The sequence below is a fragment of the Artemia franciscana genome, chromosome 5, assembly GCF_032884065.1.
Source record: "Artemia franciscana chromosome 5, ASM3288406v1, whole genome shotgun sequence".
Taxonomy (NCBI): domain Eukaryota; kingdom Metazoa; phylum Arthropoda; class Branchiopoda; order Anostraca; family Artemiidae; genus Artemia; species Artemia franciscana.
The window spans coordinates 4,211,825-4,230,120 of NC_088867.1; the positions used below are offsets into that span (position 1 = coordinate 4,211,825).

The 18,296-nt window shown below is 34.3% G+C and overlaps 1 protein-coding gene and 1 long non-coding RNA gene across 6 annotated transcripts in view; one reads left to right on the forward strand and one right to left on the reverse strand.

Moving 5' to 3' along the window:
* The window catches only part of LOC136026899 (protein amalgam-like), a 214,682-nt gene that overhangs the window by 7,507 nt on the left and 188,879 nt on the right, over positions 1-18,296 (reverse strand). The gene's annotated exons all lie outside the window — the stretch shown is intronic.
* The window catches only part of LOC136026901 (uncharacterized), a 107,391-nt gene continuing 93,603 nt past the window's right edge, over positions 4,509-18,296 (forward strand). The window contains exon 1 of the long non-coding RNA XR_010617436.1: positions 4,509-4,588. This is a non-coding gene — a long non-coding RNA (uncharacterized LOC136026901). The remainder of the gene's footprint in view (positions 4,589-18,296) is intronic.

Consider the following 18,296-nt stretch of genomic DNA (forward strand, 5'->3'; position numbering starts at 1 on the left):
TTTTCTTATTTTTTCTCAATTGGTATAGCTTTCCCTCAGCTTACACACCTTCAGGTGTCACAAGGCTCCTTGTGTAGACCAGAGAATTGGGTGGTCCGGTTTCTTGGTATCCTGCTTGATGAGAAACTTTCATTCAGAAACCATGTAGCCATGATTAGGGTTAAGGTCTCACAGAGTTTGGGTATCATTCGAAAACTTAGATACACATTTCCTGGATCTATTCTGAAACTTCTTTTTTTTTCTGTCTTGTCTAGACACATGTTTCTTATTGCCCCATTGTATGGATTTCTACTTTTCCGTCTACGCTGCAGTAACTTTCCGTCATGTATAATAAAGCACGGCGTCTGGTTATGGACACCAACCGTTCTTCACCAACACCGCTCTTAAATCTACGGTCTATTTACATTATTTCTTGTGCTTCTTTTGTCTTTGATCAACTTCACGGCAATCTTTCGGAAAACTCCTATGTTTATTTCTGATTCAGCTCCATATAGCCTTCGTTCTTCAAATAATATCTACATTCCGCCTACCCCTACTATTCAATCAGATTTCAATCCCCACATTGCTTGTCAACAGATCTGGAATTCGCTATCTTCTTCAGTGCAGAATTGCCACTTGTTTGGGACTTTTAAATGGATTCTTAAGGATCATTTAATAAAGAATCAAATAGAATGATATATTTGTTTTTCCTCTGAGGAGTTGATGTTCCCTGTGTTCTGTTCGTGGTTGACTCCCAGACTCAGGTATTTTCTCTATTTTTTTTTCTCCTTCTATTTGTTGCTTATATTGTATCCCACATAAATATATTGCTATATTGAATTAATTGCTTGTATATTATTTTTTGCTCTTATCCCCCTTGTATCCCTGGCCATGGAGCCTTTCGAGGGGAATTAAGTGCATTGTAATTCGATTTTGAATTGTATTTTGTATTGTCTTATATTTAATATTAATAAACTTCTCTCTCTTTCTCTCTCTCTCTCTCTCTCTCTCTCTGTCTCTCTCTCTCTATCATCTTATTAAAAATCATGTATTAAATCCGTTGGTTCATGTTTTAATCGTATCAGCATCGTGTTTGATTTTGGTAGTAGCAGTCACGTTTTGATTGTTGTTGATGATATTTCGTTAATAATATGTGAGATATTCCTAAAACCATGTAAGATTTTGTCAATAACTTGAAGGATTCTGATAGTATCGTGAGGGATCTTGCTATTGCCTTAGAGGATTTTCATTATGTTAATCAAGATTTTGATAGTGCAGTGCGAGATTTTTCATAATACCAGACAATATTTTGATAATATCATGCAAGAGTTTGGTAATACTTGGCATGATTTTGATATTCTTGATTACAGGAATCATGATTTCATATTACTATATTAAACTTTGTTTATAGCAGACATTATTTTGATGTCACCATTTTATATCTTGACAATAACAGACTAGATTTCTATAATACCACACAGGTATTCGGTAAGGCCTGATAATATTTTGATAGCAAGAGACATGATTTTGCTAGAACCATTATAAATTTTGATAATAACTTTCAAGATGTAGGTAATGCCCGAGAGGAATCTCATAATGTCTCACAAGACTTTGATGATACAAGACAAGATTTTGTAAAATTTAAAATGATTTAGTAATGTCATGCAAAACATTGATTATATCATGTAAGGTTTTGATAATATTAACAAGATTTTGATAATCTCGATAATAGCAAACACAATTTTGATAGTACTATGTTAAGTTACATTAGTGGGTAATATGATCTTGATAGCATCATATTAGAAATTGGTAGTAGCAGACACGATTTGATTATAGCTGAAAATATTTTTTGAATAGCTTGCAAGATTAAATGATAATATCTTGCTATTAATAACCTGCATGATTCAGAAAATACCGTGCATGGTTTTGATATTTTCATAAAGGATTCACATTAAATCAGTCGAGATTTTGATAATGTAGTAAGAGATGTTTCATAATATCACACAAGCAGTCTTGTCTTAAATTTGGTAATAGCACACACGATTTAGCCAACATTAAATCAGTTTTGACGATATCAGTCACATTTTTATATTACCAGACAAATATTTTTGTTAATGTCAGGAAGTATTTTCATAATATCATGCATGATAAATGATAATACTATGTAAGTTTTTGATGATATCATGGGAATTTTCATTATACCATGTGAGAGTCTCATAATCCAACACAAGATATTTGATAATTTCAGGTATGATTGTGATAGTATCACACAAGATTTTGGCAATAATTGATATTTTGATAGTACAAGACTCGATTTTTTAGCGTCGATTTAGATTTTGATAATAATTTAGGTCAAACACGCGTTCTGATTGCTGCTAAAGATATTTCGTTAATAACTTGCGAGATTATGATAATACAATCTAAGATTTTGATAATACCACTTCAAGTTACGATTTTGTGACAGAGGATTCTCATTATATCAGTCGAGATTTGAGAATTACCTGGTGATGGCGAGTACTTAGGCGGTGAGTCAGGGTAAACGAAGAATGGAAACAATAATTGTATTTTCAGGCACTGGGTTTGAAGCGTGCTTTGAGCGGGTTTGACATTAATCGTTTTCAGGTTTTTGGTGTTTAACCCAGCAAAACTCTTAAGCGATTGCACGTTACACGCTCTAAGTGTCTTGGATGCTAGTTCTTCAAAATTGTAACTTGCTAGAAGATCCCGGTTAAACAAGAAATTAATCAAAATATTTTAATTATAAAGAAATTTATTCTAAATCGTAAACTATATAATAAAAACATATTAATATCCAGCGTATTTTATTGCTGTCACGTTCAATTTTTGGCTCCTAGGTTCAACTACAACACCGAATACGATTTTCGAGGCCATTTCCTTTTCATAGCCTCATAAATTTTATTTCTTATGTTTGCTCACTCTCTTACATTAAATATTAAAAAAAAACTTTTTTTTCTTTTTGAGCTGTCGTTTATCGAATTATCACAACTCATTTATCGAACAAAATTTCCTTAAGAATTTGCTTAGCGTTTTGGGTTTTGATCTATTCTAGATAACTTTGGTCCATGAAAGCTCCAAACCAATAAATGCCTATTTATAGACTTATTACGTTATCCAAAATATCGTATTTATATCTTCAAAGAAATAAGGCTATAATTTCCATGAAAAATTGGAAGTTGAGTTTCGCGGCTAGGAAAATAAAAGACAGAAGAGAAGAAGGATACAGCTCTTTGATCTTCATAACAGTATCAGAAAATTTAATATTTTATTCATAGTTTTATGTAACTTGTTAACAGTAAAATGTCATTTTTACATCTTGAAACCTAGAAGAACATTACTTCTTGAAGGAAAACAAAAATGAAAGAGAAGGTTCAGCTTTAAAGATTATCCCATTGAACTGGAGGAACCGAAGGGGAAAACGATCAATCCTTCGGGGAAAACTTGAACTTAGAACTTGAACTTTACTGAATAAATATAGTACACAAGGTATCAACTTTTAACATAGGTAGACATAGAGCTAGGAGGTCGATTGGTCTCTGTCACAAAGAAACAAGCAAAAATGAAGAGAAAGAAAGAAGGAGAAAAGAAAGTAATAGAAGATAGGGATGAAAAGTACCAAATATTTACGATTTATTAGAGTAGCCCACCACTGTAGGCTGTAAGAGCCATCTTTTTATTTCTTTTTAAATGTAAGCACCGGTGTGATAGTGAACGGTGATTCGATGCGAAATAAAATACATTACTAGTTCAGAAATTGGTGATAAGCCTTAGGAAATTTTACTGAATAATGTGGTTGTCTTTCTTTGGAATAAATTGGAGTACAATATTTTTTTTCATTTTGGGCGAGGACATAACACGCCCAATTTCTTCCATTGCTATGTGTAAGGTCCTCTGATTGAAGAATAAATTTTATGTTTGGTAGAGTTCTTGGAGAAAGATTGTTCGGTCACAAACTAAGGAAGAAAAAAAATATAAAGATACAAATTATAAGTTAATATTTTGATTTTGTTTTAGCTCTACAGGAAACCCAAGTCCTATTGTTCTTTTTGGTGAGGTATATCTAGTATTAACAAACATTAGTTTACCACTGTTTCTTCGGGAGGCTTTAGAAATTAAGAATACAAATTCAATAGCCTCAGTTTAAATTTAGATACACGGGATATTTTATAAGCCCTATTTACGACAATTTAATTGAAGCAGATTACATTTTATGTAATCTGCGTATACATTTTATGAAATTAATATAAATTCAATAGTCTGAGTTTAAATACAGATAGACAAGATATCCTTAAAAGCATTATTTACGACAATTTAATGATGTCAATAGTAACAGCACTATTTACGACAATTTAATGAAGCCGGTTCCTTGTATATTTTATAAAATTATAGGAGGATAAGATAGATTAATGAAATCAAAGAGAAATAGTTCATGATTGTGTCAAATGCCAGTGACGGAATTCATTTTCAGTCTAGTAATGTTTGAATTTGAATATTCTTTTGTTCTTTGGGTTCAGTCCCATTTTGGCTTTGCTGCAAGAAGCTGCTTATCTTCTTTTTTTGTTAGTGGATTCTTAGTTTTAGGCTTTTGAAGGTTAGTCCTTTATTTTTTTCTTCTTCTGTATGTTATTTAGCACCGTCGGAAAGAACTACCAAAATATATGTTTCTTTTTATTCTCTGGTGTGTTCCACTGACTTAAGTTTATGATTATATTTATTTGTTTTTTATTGATGCATACATATTTCAGTGCAAAATCTTCAATTATAGTTAAAGGTTGATTCTCCCAATTGCATTTTTATCAGAACATCAGCCAGTTGGGTCAAATTCTACCTGAAATCAAAACTATGCAAATGGTACCTATACTACCTATATCTGCACTAGCCTGTATTTAAAACGGTCTGATTGAGCATAATATCCTAAAATTAGATACATTATTCATCTGACCTGACAACAAGCGTCTTCTGTCTGCACTAAAAGGTGTAAAACTAAATACAGCTGATCTGTAAAAGAAAATCAGCACGTGAATTGAACATGCTCACAGTAGGACAACTGCGCGTGAAGTGGCGTAGACATGGAGGAGAATTGCATATTTAAGAGAACGATCAATAAAATTGTATAAAGTTAAATCGGATTGTATAAATTTTAATCGTCGGTCGTGGAAACCACGACCGACGGACTCTGTGGCTGAATTCTGTACTTAACTGATAGCAACCCATTTATTTTGTTAGACATAAAATCGTTAAAATTTGCGAGTTAGAAGAATCAAATTTAAGATTTCAATTGGCGCAAAAGGAGCTACTATTATAAAGTATAATACAGGAGAGAAGACATAGAAGTGAAAACTTCTTTTCGGCAATCACGCAGAAGAGAAGGGGGCAAGGGCCTTCGGCCTGAAATACTAAAATTGCACCATTTCCCCCCTAATTTTCAATGTTTCAAATTTAATTTACAAACTATTTATATTTCTTTCGCAGTATTCCCTTTTCTCTCCCTGGTATGATGTTCCATCCTATAAATAAGCAGCTTCCTACTTTAATTAAAAGAATCATACACTAAATAAATTATTTTTGATCCTGGAGGAGATTCAGAGGGCTTAGAAATCACCACCCTCATCATACATTCGCTGACCTATGGTTTTTGAAACCATGTACAATTCCATTACCTGTAGAACTGCTGCTTCGTGGGGGAGTAGTGGGGGTACTAAAAATAATAACACGTGAGATTTGGAAAATTGCGTTCCAGTGAACTGGAATATTTTTGACTCTTGACAAAATTTGATGGTTGCGTCTAGGGACATTGGCTACTAAAACAAACTATATATTTTTTTTTCGAAGGGCCTGCACATTGGCCTGCCATAATATAAAAAAACAAGAGCTATGAGCTCAAATGGCACTTGTGACGAGTTCGGAAGAGCTAAGAGCCAAAAGCCCATATGGAATGAGCCCTAGCAAAATTCTAGGAATCAATAGATTGATTTAAAAGGAAAATAAGAGGCTTAATGCCGGTCGGGATTTAAAGTAAGAGCTCTGAGACACGAGGTCCTTCTAAATATCAAAATTCATTAAGATCTGATCACCCACTCTTAAGTTCAAAATACCTCATTTTTCTAATTTCTCCTATCCCTTCAGCCCCCCCCCCCAGATGGTAGCATCGGGGAAAACGACTGTTGTCAAGTCAATTTGTGCAGGTCCCTGACACGCCAACCAATTTTCATCGTCCTAGCACGTCCAGAAGCACAAAACTCGCCAAAGCACTAGAAATCCCTCCAACTCTCCCAGAGAGCGGACCCGTTCTAATTATATCAATAGCGTATCTAGAACTTGTGCTTATTCTTCCCATCAGCTTTCATCCCAACCTCCCCTTTCTAAGCGTTTTCCAAGATTTCTGTTTTTCCCCTCCAACCCCCTACGTCCCCGGATCAGATTCAAATTAAAAATAGAACATCTGAGACATAAGATCTTTTTATATATCAAGTTTCATTAAGATCCAACCACCCATTCGTAAGATAAAGATACCTCAATTTTCACGTTTTCCAAGATTTCCGGTTTCCCCCTCCAGCTCCCCCCAATGTCACCGGATCTGGTTGGGATTTAAAATAAGAGTTCTGAAGTACAAGATCCTTCTAAATATAAAATTTCAATCCCATTCGTAAGTTACAAATACCTCAGTTTTTCTAATTTTTACGAGTTACCCCTCCCCCCAACTCCCCCAAAGAAAGTGGATCCAGTCCGTTGTTTTAGTCACGTATCTTGAACCTCTGGATATTCTTCCCACCAAGTTTTATCCTGATCTCTGCACTCTAAGCGTTTTCCAATATTTCCAGTTCCCGTCCCCCACCCCCAACTCCCCCCAATGACACTGGATCCAATCGGAATTTGAAATAGGAGATCTGAGTTCCGAGGTCCTTCTAAACGTGAAATTTCACTAAGATCCGATCACTCCTTCATAAGTTAAAAATACCTCATTTTTTCGAGTTTTCAGAATTATCCCTCCCCCCAAATCCCCCAAAGAGAGCGGATCCGTTCCAGTTATGCCAATCACGTATCTAGGACTTGTGCTTTTTTTCCCACCAATTTTCATCCCGATTACTCCACTCTAAGCGTTATCCAAGATTTTAGGTTCCCCCCTCCAACTACCCCCAATGTCGCCAGATCCGGTCGGAAAATTTGAAACAAGAGCTCTGAGACACAGTATCCTTCTAAATGTCAAATTTCGTTAAGATCCGATAAACCGTTGGTAATTTAAAAATACCTCAGTTTTTCTAATTTTTCAGAATTAACCGTCCCCCCACTCTCCCCCCCCCCAAAGGGTCGAATCAGGGAAACGACTATTTATATCTGGTCTGGTCCCTGGTACGCCTGCCAAATTTCATCCTCCTAGCTTATCTGGAAGTGCGTAAACTAGCAAAACCGGGACCGACAGACAGACAGGCCGAACGAATTTTCGATCGCTATATGTTACATGGTAAATACCAAGTGCCATAAAAACGAGCAAAAATGGTTTTATGAAGACCAAACGAAAATACTTTAAAAAACAAAGCGAATATTTCGAAATGTTTGTTTTTTTTTGTTTTTCAATATTTCCGTATCACATTAATAAATTTCATTTTTGTTCGTTTTATCCTTACAAAATAGGAAACAAGTGATATATAGAGAAACAACATACGAAGTTGGGATGATGCACAAGGAAATCAGATTAGGGGGGATGAGACATGGGGAATCAAGACCAAACAATTGAAACAACACAAAAAAAGTTTGAGAAATGAGCATCACTTGTATTTGAACAAATGAGACATCAAAAATAGCAAGAACTCCCATTCCAAGAAACTACAAAAATGAAAACTTTGGCCAAATGGCAATTTCTGGAATTGAATACCCGCCAAGATATTTAATATCTTATGCCTCTTTTGAAACCTCTTTTACGCCTCTTTATGCCACATGTTCCATCAGACAAATCCTCGAAATCTTGTCAGGATTCAAAATAGCATCTTTGCCTCAGGATGAGCATAAAATCAATGACCATTTCTTATAAAAGTGTTTGCACTGGAAAAATTTTACCTTGGTATTGACTAACTATACACACAGCAGTTAATTTCTAATTAGTAATCGAATAACTGCCTGTAACGTGAACTTAATGACAATTATATTACAAGAAACATAATAAAGTTTATGCATATTTTCTAAATGGCTGGTAAACAGAACGAAAGCTGTTATATATTCAAGCAAAATGGAAGAGAAACCGCATTAAAAAATAAACATAATAAAAATTAGATACTTGTGTATTATACGAAAAACACTCGAGAAGTGAAGTTTGGTTAATGCTATTAAAATAAAACAAAATATGATGAAAATATAATACTTTATAAGTAAAATCGTGAAAACTGCAACAAAGAATTATGGAAGAGGGCCGCCCAGAGTGAATTATATTAAATACGCAACCTAACCAAAATACCAACCAAATATTTAGTTAAAATATAGCCACAATGTATTTTCCAGCGAGCCGAAGCTAATTGTCTGGCATTAACACCGTGAAAACGGGTAATGTTTCATGTTCGTGATCCAAATTCTTGAATATTTCTCGTATAATACATAAGTACCAAAATTTAATCCAGCTCTTTTTGGTTCTCCAAATGTTATTTCTCTGACGTTGTCTTTGTGAGAATCATTTCAGTTGAAAAATATTATTTGTATTCTTTTTTTTTTTATAAAAGTGATGACGTATGAGCTTTGAGTAATTAACAGACAAGTATATTTCTTATAAAAGACTCATAAGCATACACAAATTTGATGGACGCAGAATTATACTTCGGACATATTGTGAGAACTTTCGCATCTGTAGGTTCTGTTGAGACATATTTCTAGCCTAAAAATACTATCTGCGTATGAGAATATGGACATAGGTTATCCACGACGTTGTCAAACAGAGTTAGACAAATAGGCTACGTGAGAAGTCGGGAAAATTCTTCGGAATATAATAAGCAAACATATCTTATTGCTTTTATTTGTGTAAACCCCTTAATATTCAAATATTTCGTGAATATTTGTGTTTTACTAATTAATTAATATCACTTAGTGGGGAGATATTGAAGGAAGTAAAAATTTTGGTGATTTGTGAGGTTGAAATTAGGTAGAAAATTTCGGGAGTGGTGAAAAGGGTCGTAGTACTAGCCAATCTGGCCAGAATTAGAGCATAGACTAATTGAGGAAAAAGTACACTTTTCAGTTGCGGAAAAGATCTACTAGAGGTCAAATTTGCGGGCCGTAGGTGGACTGTGAAAGGGGTTAAATAGCAGTCATTCGAAACTTGGTCGAATTCTCATGCCGTCAGCAATAAAATAGTCAATAAATACTTCAATGATAGACTCAATATCACCGAAGTGTCAAATTTTCCAATAATTAAAGCTAAACTTTTCATATTAATCGAAAGTATAATATAATGTTACCAAAGCCAGAACCAGACCGAACCAATAAGCATTACAAAACCAGTCGTTCAGACCTTTTGCAATTTATCAGATGTAGCCTACTCGTTCGGTTAGGCTACTAGTATATACATTAAACTTTTAAATATAAATTACTCGCAGTTATGCTTTACGTATGCTTGAAATGTTGTATTTTTATTTAAATGACAGATCCCTTTGATTGTTCACTGGGTGAGACACATTCTAATTTGATCACTTATCTTGTTAATGCTGTTTCTAAGGAGTATGTGTCATTTATTAGAATGGAAACTGGCACAAGTATCAACATAAAAATTACCGAAGCCATCGAGCGTTTAGTGTTTCTTGGCATTTTTTTTTCTTAGTGAAATAATAAAGAAAAACGTGTAAATTCTGAAATTAGAGAAATGAAAAGTGTCTGATTTCAGTTTCTGAGAAAAACACAATTACGAAGCTTGAAAAATGTAAAAAACACGAAATGCTAGATGTTAATGTTTTGTCGACACTAGCGCTAATTTCCGCTCTTACACGTTACCAATGCTCTTTGTTTGATTCGAGAATGTTTTACACATTTGCCCAAGAAACTATCTTGGCTTTCAAAAACTAGAATTATATATTTATTTAAGATGCATCAATGATAAGATATTTCGTGGTAGAGAACTTTCGGTACTTATCGGTTATATAATAGACACTATAAAATTTCGACTCAAGAAACTGGTCAAGTAACTTCTTTATACTGTCGATCATTTGCATGGCAAAGATCAGATGGGATAATAACTGGTTAATTTGCTTTGACTACAAATAGAAACTAGTGTCTCATCATGGATGTTCAAGTTAAGATTTGGGATTTGCCAGGGACCGAAGAACAGGCAATTATATTTCTCCAGGATAAGGGGTTAGGGGTAAAGTATATCATATATTAAATACAGCAATGGTTAGTTCACGCATTTAATATATGCTATCCTTTACGCCCCTCCCCCTTTAATGTGCAAATATATGGCCCAAATTTGTTTCTAAACTATTATGTATTCATAGTATTTTATTTCATTGCATTAGCATTAATCGAACTTTACTTCCCAAGTGTCTATTATATAACCGATAAGTACCGAACTTTCAGTACTACCTCAGCCAAAAGCAACCGATGAAATTAAGTAAGAAATTTTGACAACAATATATTTGCGAAAAAAATTTGCTGCTCTTAGTGATTCAAAATGCTGAAAGTTTAAAGTGATTCCAAAGTTTAGAGTTATTATCAAAAGTGACGAGTCTCTGGAAATTTGCACGGTTCTATAAAAAGGGGGAAAACCTTTAAAACAGGGCAAATATTGGTCAAAATGTCACCATTATATTCAGCATGTTAAAGGGGCTTAATCCATAGGCTTTAATTTCAAGCATAAAAAAATTGCATGTTTTCTAAGAAGGTTGGTCACGAATGGATGTTTCAATTTAAACAGAAAATGAAAACTATAGCGGCCTTATGAATTAGCAAAAGAGATATTGGTTCAATATCAATCGGATATATCAACCGAAATCAATGCCAGAAATATCTGTTCAATGAGATATAAGTTCGATTTAGAATGATTGAAAAGCACTATACTTTCTAAATATGTATTACAAGAATTATAATATGCATTAAAATTAGAAATATGGAAGGAAACAAGGGATGGGGGAATAGTTTAATCAAGGACCTTCCTTCATTGTCATGAATATTTTGACTAGGTCTGCAATATGAAAGCTGTCGGTTGACTGCTTCAATCTTATTGCATAGGTATTAGGTATTATTGGGAATTAGGTATTAGGTATTAGGTATAATAGGTATTATTATATAGATATAGGTATTTCAAACAGTTCATCGTAACAAGCTGCAAGTAAAGATCAAATTTTGCTAATAGTATTAAAACTAAGAAAAATAATTTTGTGGTGATTCCAAATACTTAAGATGCACTAAGTTTGAAGATACTCATCAAAGATAATGAGTAAGTTTTACCTAATCTTAGGAACATTATTGTTCCTAAGATTAGGAACATTATTGTTCCTAATCTCATTATTGAGAAAGTTTACCTAATCTTAGGAAACAGGGAAAGACATCCCCAAAAAGGGAAGGGATTTTGACAAATATTAAACCATCAAATTCAGCATATCAGAGAACTCTAATTTATGCGTTTCAGCAACATATTTAAACAGAGACGAAATTCTGTATTTCATCGAAGAAGGATGGTCACTAATGTATGTTGTTTTTTCTCATGGGGGATTGCATTAAACCAATGGTCCTGGAAAATCAGGACATAACTTATTCAAGCGAAAAATAACCAGTTAATTGCACATTTTACCACAATCCACAGTCATTGTGGCGTTTTCTGCCATTTTGTGGTGTAATAAAACAATCTTTACCAAAAAAGGACAAAAGTTCGCCAAAAAGAAAAAACTGGAATAGCCTTAAGGTTTAGAATTATAAAAATGTTTTATATTTAGCTTCCCAGGTCTGGGGGATGGAATGTTATGAAGTGGGATATTCGTTCTTAAAACAAATTTAAGTCCTCGCGAAATAAAGAATTAATATTGACAATGCTTTCCAGTTTCCCCTATAAAAACAATACATTTGAAGAACAAGCTGTTCGAAGTAATGAAATATTATTAAACAGTTTTCATTGCCCATAGAAAGCGAAGCTCTCAATCAATCAATCAATGAATCTTTTTATTAATACTAAGACACTATTACAAACGTAAAAAAGTTATTTGGCCCAAGAAGCTTTGCTTGTAATGGGCCAGACAACACAATAAAAGAGCACTAAAAGAACCATAAATAATATCCTAAATCAAACAATACATATGAAATGAAGATGTGGAAGAATAAACACTAGCATAAAGCAAAAAAAAACTTATAGTAATTACAAGTATAGAAATAAGTAGAAACCAAGACAGTAGAGAAACAGAAAAGACAAAGTTGACATTGGAACATCAGAAAAAAGACAAATAAACAAGGACATTAAAAGTTAAGAAGATTCCTGCGAAAAATTTTGGAAAGAAAAGGCTTGACTTTTCTTTTCTCTAAAAGTTTTGACTTTCCTCTAAGAGACAAGTTTTGACTTAAGTAGGCGCATTTACAGAATCTAGTAGTTATGCTGGTTCAAAATTTTAGCCCTGTTTTGGCTAGACATACATGTTTAGAGACTAAACATACAAACCGAAACATACATTCGTCCCTAAACATACATGTTCTCCATCATAAGTAAGCGATAGTATAAACCTCTTTTGAAAAATAGATAAGATTATCAGAGTAGCTAATACGAGGTGTTTTTTTCCAAATAAGGTCAGTTTGAACATAAGTACACAACAACAGATTATTTCAAAAAAGTAAACTTATTTTCAAGAAGTTTATACTTTATAATATTTTTCGGCATAGCTGTCAATTTTTGTCAAACAGTTATCCCACCTCTCAACTAGTTTTAAAGTAACCTCTTCATAAAAATTACCGAAGCCATCGAGCGTTTAGTGTTTCTTGGCATTTTTTTTTCTTAGTGAAATAATAAAGAAAAACGTGTAAATTCTGAAATTAGAGAAATGAAAAGCGTCTGATTTCAGTTTCTGAGAAAAACACAATTACGAAGCTTGAAAAATGTAAAAAACGCGATATACTAGATGTTAATTTTTTGTCGACACTAGCGCTAATTTTCGCTCTTACACGTTGACAATGCTCTTTGTTTGATTCGAGAATGTTTTACACATTTGCCCAAGAAACATACATTCGTCCCTAAACATACATGTTCTCCATCATAGGTAAGCGATAGTATAAACCTCTTTTGAAAAAAAGATAAGATTATCAGAGTAGCTAATACGAGGTGTTTTTTTCCAAATAAGGTCAGTTTGAACATAAGTACACAACAACAGATTATTTCAAAAAAGTAAACTTATTTTCAAGAAGTTTATACTTTATAATATTTTTCGGCATAGCTGTCAATTTTTGTCAAACACTTATCCCACCTCTCAACTAGTTTTAAAGTAACCTCTTCATAAAAACTTGCCACCGGCTCCAATAACCATGATTTCACTTCCGTGTTTACGTCGTCGTCATCATTGCAACAATTGCCACTGATGTGGCAACCGCTGGAGACAAAACATGAGTTCGGTTATCACACTTAGATTGAGGCAACATTATGTGGAATGGAAACTCACACACTCCCCTGTAATGTTGAAGGCCAAACAGAATCTGTCCCAGCGCAAAATCATGGTGTTGGTGTATTAGAATAGGCCTGGTTATTTGTTGGTCGACTTCATGCAACGAGGAACCATTATCAAACAGTTCGTGGTAACGAACTGTAGTAAGGACCGACCCGGCTCAATAGTAACCAAAACTCTAAAAAATGGAACTTTGATGTCAATAGTTACATCAAAAGAATTGCATTTTAATGCTGATTTTAAATATATAAATTTCATCAAGATTAGTCTTACCCGTCAAAGGTTACGAGCCTGAGAAAATATGCCTCATTTTAGAAAATAGGGGGAAATACCCCCTAAAAGTCATACGATCTTAACGAAAATCACTCCATCAGATTCAGCGTATCACAGAACCTTATTGTAGAAGTTTCAAGCCCTTATCGACAAACATGTGGAATTTCGCATTTTTTGCCAGAAGACAAATCACGGATGCGTGTTTATTTGTTTTTTTTGTTTTTCTTTCCCAGGGGTGATCGTATCGACTCAGTGGTCCTAGAATGTCGCAAAAGGGCTCATTCTAACAGAAATTAAAAGTTCTAAAGCTCTTTTTCAGTGAAGAAAAAAATTGAAGGGCACCTAGGCCCCCTCCAACGACATTTTTTCCCCAAAGTCACCAGATCAAAATTTTGAGATAGCCATTTTATTCACCATAGGCGAAAAACCTAAAAACTATGTCTTTGGGGACGACTTACTCCCCCACAGTCCCCGTGGGAGGGGCTGCAAGTTACAAACTTTGACCTATGTTTACATATAGTAATGGTTACTGGGAAGTGTACAGACGTTTTCAGGGAGATTTTTTTGGTTTGGGGGGAGGGTTGAGGGGGGGGAGGTTACGTGGGAGGATCTTTCCATGGAGGAACTTCTTATGGGGGAAGAGACTTTCAATGGAGGGGGCGCAGGATTTTCTAGCATTATTTAAAAAACAATGAAAAAATAAATATAAAAAGTTTTTTCTACTGAAAGTGAGGAGCAGCATTAATACTTGAAACGAACAGAAATTATTATACATATGAGGGGTTTACCTCCTCGTAATACCTCGCTCTTTACGCTAAATTATTTTTAGTAATGTCAACTATTTATTCTACGGCCTTTGTGATTCAGGGGTCATTCTTAAGGAATTGGGACAAAATTTAAGCTTTAGTGTAAAGAGCGAGGTATCGACGAGGGGTGAACCCCCTCATATACGCAATACAACATACGAATATAGCAGTTCTCTACGTAAATTACTTCGTAAGTTACGTATATTTTTTACTTATTAAAACGTTAGTAAAAAATTAAAAGTTATAGTTGCCTTTTTATGTAATCAAAAAATTGGAGGGCAACTAGGCCTCCTCTCTCGCTCCTTTTTTCTCAAAATCTTCCAATTATAACTATGAAAAGCCATTCAGCCCAAAAAAATTAATATGCAAATTTTGTTTTAATTATTTATGCGCGGAGAGCCAATATAAAAAAATGCATTAATTTAAAAACGTCCAGAAATTAAACAAAAAAAAACAAGTTTTTTTAAATGAAAGTAAGGAGCGACATTAAAACTTAAAACGAACAGAAATTACTCCGTATATGAAAGGGGCTTTTCGTCCTCAACGCCTCGCTCTTTACGCTAAAGTTTTTAAAATTTTTAAGAAGTCGAGTTAAGAGAAAGAGTCAAACTTTAGCTTAAAGAGCGAGGCGTTGAGGACGAAAAGCCCCTTTCATATACGGAGTAATTTCTGTTCGTTTTTAGTTTTAATGTCGCTCCTTACTTTCATTTATAAAAACTTGTTTTTTTTGTTTAATTAATGCAAAAGCATGCTGCTAAACCCTCAGATAGCTCCGATGAGCGACTAAAAAAAAAAAAAACAAAAAAAAGGCATTCGAGAAAGGGAATTGCCTGTCTTCTTGACAATGCAAAACTCTTGCAATTTGCTGGATATTTATGGCTGGGGAGTCTTTGACCACCCACCCAACGGTCCTGACTTTCCACCGAGCGAATACCATTCGTTTCTCCACTTGAAGTAACAGCTCAGTGGCAACCGTTACAATGATGACGACGACGTAAAAATGGAAAGGAACTCCTGGTTATCAGAGCAGACAGCTAGTTTCAAATAGTTCGTGGTAACGAACTGCAAATAAGGAGTGTCCCGACTCAATAGTAACCGAAGTTCTAAAAAAACGAAATTTTGATACCAATAGATATGAGGATAAAATTGAATTTTTATATTGATTTCAAATACATATGTTTCATCAAGTATAATCTTACCCATCAAAAATTACGAGTCTAAGAAAATTTGCCTTGTTTTTGAAAAGATGAAGAAACACTCCCTAAAAGTCATAGAATATCAATGGAAATCACACCATGAAATTCAGCGTCTTAGAGAACCCTACTGTCAAGGTTCCAAGCTCCTATATGTAAAAATGTGAAATTTCGTATTTTTTGCCAGAAGAAAGATCAAGGATGTGTGTTTATTTGTTTTTTTGTTTTTTTTTTTTTGCCTCCAAGTATGATCGTATCGACCCAGTGGTCCTAGAATATCCTGAGATGGTTCATTCCAACGGAAATTAAAAGTTCTAGTGCAATTTTTAAGTGACAAAAGAATTGGAGGGTAACTAGACCTTCCCCCCCAACACTAATTTTTCCCCACAGCTGCCAGATCAAAATTTCGAGATAGCTGGTTTTTTTTTCAACACAGTCGAAATGTTAAATAACTATGTCTTTCAGGATGACTTAATTCCCATTAGTCACCGGGGGAAGAGCTGCAATTTATGAACTTACCCGGTGTTTATACATAGTATTGGTTTTTTGGAAGTATACAGACGCGTTCAGGGGGATTTTTCAGGAGGGTGGAGATGAGGGGGTTACGTTTGAGGATCTTTCCTTGGAAATAATTGTTGGGACGGAAGAGAATTTTCCATGAAGGGCACCAGATTTTAAAGCATTATTTACAAAAGCAATTCGAAATTAAATGAAAAACAAGTTTTTTCAATTGAAAGTAAGGAGCAACAATAACACTGAAAAAGAACAGAAATTATTACGTATATAAGAGGGTTTGTACCCTTGTTGATACCTTGGTCTTTACGCTAGAGTTGTTTTTAGCATTTTCAAAAGAGCTATTTTTTTAATTAAATTGTCTTTTTGATTCAGGGGTCCTGCTTAGAGAATTGGAACAAAATTCGAACTTTAGCGTAAAGAGCAAGGTATTGTTCGTTTTAAGTTTTAATATTGCTCCTTACTTTCAGTTGAAAAAGCTTGTTTTGTTTATTATTTAATTTATAAAGAGGTTACTTTAAAATTAGTTGAGAGCTATGGCAAGTGTTTGAACGAACTTAGCAACTATGCCGTTAAATAGAGTAAAGTGTGTACTTTCTGAAAAGAAAACTTACTTTTTTGAAATCATTTTTCGTTGTGTACTTATCTTCAAGTAGACCTTGCATAAAAACACCCCTCGTTGTAGTATACCAGCTATTAGTGTTTAGGCTAGAAGACGCTTTTTAGCTGGAAGGAGCACCTAAGGCGTCAAACGTACATTTTTAGACCCGAATTTCAAACTCTCCATGAAATAGTTCAAGTGTTCGGATGAATATGAATTTAACAGGGATATCTTTCAGTTTGGAACAATAAGCATACGAAAAATGTGTAGCAGAGATGCTTAGGGATTGAAGGCATGCTGAGGGGGTTGAAAAAATTAACTAAACGAATCCTTTTTCTTGAAGTATTGTTGTTGTGTGAAAGTCAAACTTTATAGGAAAGAGTGTGGGGGGGGGTTTAACCCCTCCCAGTGTTAGAATAACTCTCGTATTGTAGCAAACGAACATTAACTATATTACGTAAAAGTTACTTTCTTTCTTTAACTTTCTATAAACTTTTTTTTTAAGTTTATATTAAACATAAAGAAAATCATTCTCTGTACGCAGGGTGCTCCCTGCATATGCGGGGAGCATATGCGAGGGATATGTTCCAGATTTATTAAGAGTGAATTCTATAACACACGGGCAACGGGAATGGGATAAAAATATTTACAATTGTAATGGAAAAGATTTGTTATGGAAGTCCACGCGAAATAAAGAATTAATATAGACAATGATTTTTCAATTTTCCCTATAAAAACGATTCGTTTGAAGAACAATATGTCATAAGTAATAAATCATTAATAAAGAGCTTTCCTTGCCAACAGAAAGCGAAGCTTTAAAAGACAAGTTTAGAATTAAGTAGGCGTATTTACAGAATCTAGTAGTTATGCTGGTTCAAAATTTTAGAAAAAAAAGGTAAACACTCTTGAAAAGGTATTTGAAATTGACAAAAGGGCAAGTTATAAGAACCATAATCTACATTCTACAAAAATATGCAGAAGTCATGGGCTATTGACAAAGAGCCCATTCGAGCAAAAGTTTAAGCCATTTTTAATTAACACATAAGACCTTGCAGCAAATAAATGTCAGTTTTTGGCATGTTGTCCCATAAAGCCATAAATTTGGCTAAAACAGGACTAAAATCCTTTGGAGTCAAAATTCTGAGAACTGTTGAAGGGAACTGCGAACTCCCCGGCCCATACTGGCACAGAGCTTAACATTTGTCCCTAAACATACATTTTCTCCATCATAAATAAGCGGTTGGGCATAAACCTCTCTTGAAAAAAGCTAAGATTATCAGAGTAGCCAATACAAAGGTCAGTT